Raw genomic sequence first — 2,772 nt, 5'->3', positions numbered from 1 at the left:
GCTTTCTCTACTCTTTGTGTGGTTGTTCCATTCTTGAGGTTCTTCTATGTGGATTTCTGTGGCTTGGAGGGGATGCTGGTGCTTTTTTTGTGTGACTGCTCATAATAATCCTGCCATTGGAGAACATGATTCAATCTTTGAGAAAATCCCTAGTTTTAGAGAAATTGTGCTTCATTCTTCCATATCTTAGTCTCTTCATATGTTTAAGTTTCTTTTTTGTTGTTTTTGCTTTCTCCATGTTGTAACTAGTGGTTGCAACACCTTTGCTTCGATAAGGTTCTTGTCTTTTGCTTGTAATGACACACTCCAAAAAAGTTTTTTTGGATCCATACTTTTCTAACTCCTAAGCCTCTAGTCATTCTTCTTCTCATCTTTGTAAAGTTTTACTCATATCCAACTAATCTTCCTTCATTTAGATCATGCTTCAAATCCCAACAACTTGATCTTATTTGATGATTATCTCCACTATAGTAACTCTTAACAGTATGTCTTCCTTTCTCCACATTGTGAGTTGTTTGAATCAAGCTTTCAAGAGGCTTTCACAAAGATGATTGCTTTATTATTATTATTATTATTATTATTATTATTATTATTATTATTATTATTATTATTATTATTATTATTATTATTCTCCTTGATTCCAAATGTCACGCATGTACCCAACACCATGTAGATTACAATTCAATTTTCCAAGAGATAGCATATCATCCAACTTGGCTTTTCCTTTGTTCATTTGATTTATAGCTTTCTCAATTTCATCAAGTTTTCTTTGACACTTAGTCAAGCTCTTCTCCATGACATTGAGTTTCTCTTCTAGTTGTAAGTTGTTGCTAGCAAGTTCCTTGTTCTTCTTTTTCAAGCTCTTATTCAGATCACATACTTGGACCTATTTTTCAAGTATGAGTTATAACTTGTTAGGATATTATCTTCAGTGATTCTTCCCTCAAATTTAGATACACTTTCTTCATCTAATGTGTTTATCTAAATTTGGGATAGTGTAGTAGCTATATTTTCCTTCATCTTATGATGTTATAACTAGTGTTGTGACTAGTTTTGGGATAGTATAACAATTGTATTCTCTTTTTCTTCTGATGTTAAAAACAATATAATTGTTAATGTGTTCTTCTTCTTCAACTTTACCTCATTTTGATTTTTGATCACACCACTTATTATTGAAGGATTTCCCATTTGTCTATAGTGCATTGGCTCACTCATCTTGAATATGCCCAATTCCACTACATTCTCTAAATCTAATAGGTTTTTTTTTTCCCAAATTTTGATCATCCTTATCCATTTTTTCAGATACCTTATGGAACTCGACAGTTTTTCTCCTAGGATTACTGTAACCATTCCTAAATTTCTTGTAGATCTTATGAAAGTTTTTAGAATGTAGTATAATGTCATCATCCTCATTTTATTTTCCATATTTCAATTTTGTTCTTTCACCACTTTCTTTGCTTCAACTTTAAGTGCCATACTATTATCTCTCTTGTTATGCTTTAGGTTCATCTCAAATGCTAGTAAGGATCCCATTAGTTCATCGAGCCTCATTGTACTAATGTCTCATGCCTCTTCAATAGCTGTCACCTTTGCATCTAAGCTCTTTAAAAGTGATTTAAGAGTCTTCTAGATGATTTTCATATACAAGTACCTCTTTCCAAGATGAAATGTCTTATTTACTATGTCTTTCAATTTGGCATTGAAGATAGCTGTGCTTTCATCTTTTGCATCTTGTTCAAACTTTGTTGCTAGTATTTTCAACTTTGATACCTTGATTGCTTGTTTATTTATAAATAGTCTGAAGTATTCCATGGTTCTTTTGTTGACTCACATGTTGCAATTCATGTGAACTGGTTTTCGTCCACTTCTCCAAAGATTGGATTAATTGCTTTGGCATTCCCACTTGTAGCCTTTGCTTCATCATGACTCCAATTGTTCTTGCTCTTTAGGACCTCCATCTTGTATTCATTCATGATGGTTGGGGGTAACCATCCTTCTTCTATTGCCATCTAAGCAATGTCATCAAGTAACTTAATGAAGGCTCTCATGCATGGCTTAGAGTATAGGTTGTTTGATCGATTAAGTAATGGTAGACGAGCTACAGAGGCTTCTTCTTTGATGGTTATCATCTAATAAACTACTTTTACCTTACCTACTTCCAAAACCAAAGCAAAATATGGTGATTAAGCTCTGATACCATTAGTTAGTTCTGTTAGAGGTTGTTAGTTTGAATTCCTTTGATAAATGCTACTACGCTGGACAATACACCACACATTTATAAGAGAGCACATATTATGTTTGCAATGTGGTTGGCAACATGTGTACTCTAATGGAGGCCAAGCCTGAGAGAATCAAACCCATTAGTAGAGAATATGCTATTACAATGCAATGGTCTAACACAACTACCTTTACGATCTAAACAACGATATGATGATCCTCAGTACTCTCTGAAACACTCAGTTTGTGATTAGCCTATCCACAATCGCGAGCTCCCACTCAGCGAGACATGACTTTAGTACCCAAGACCTCCCTTTTTAATCACTAACAATGAAACCACTTTCATAAAGATTTGATCTTTCCTTTTCCTACATTTTTATTTCTTCCTGAAATCCTGAAGAGGGACTTGCCAGTCCACGAACCTGTAACATGAAAATGCCGCTTTGTCTTTGCTATAGTTGCGGCACCTTTGGTGGACTCATGCTCTGTTTGGTCTAATCATCTAAAACGTAACAGGTCTTCTATTATTGATCTTCAATATTTCTTCCATTTTCC

The sequence above is a fragment of the Dioscorea cayenensis genome, chromosome 2 (assembly GCF_009730915.1).
Source record: "Dioscorea cayenensis subsp. rotundata cultivar TDr96_F1 chromosome 2, TDr96_F1_v2_PseudoChromosome.rev07_lg8_w22 25.fasta, whole genome shotgun sequence".
NCBI lineage: Eukaryota > Viridiplantae > Streptophyta > Magnoliopsida > Dioscoreales > Dioscoreaceae > Dioscorea > Dioscorea cayenensis.
Note: the sequence above shows the minus strand (reverse complement) of the source record.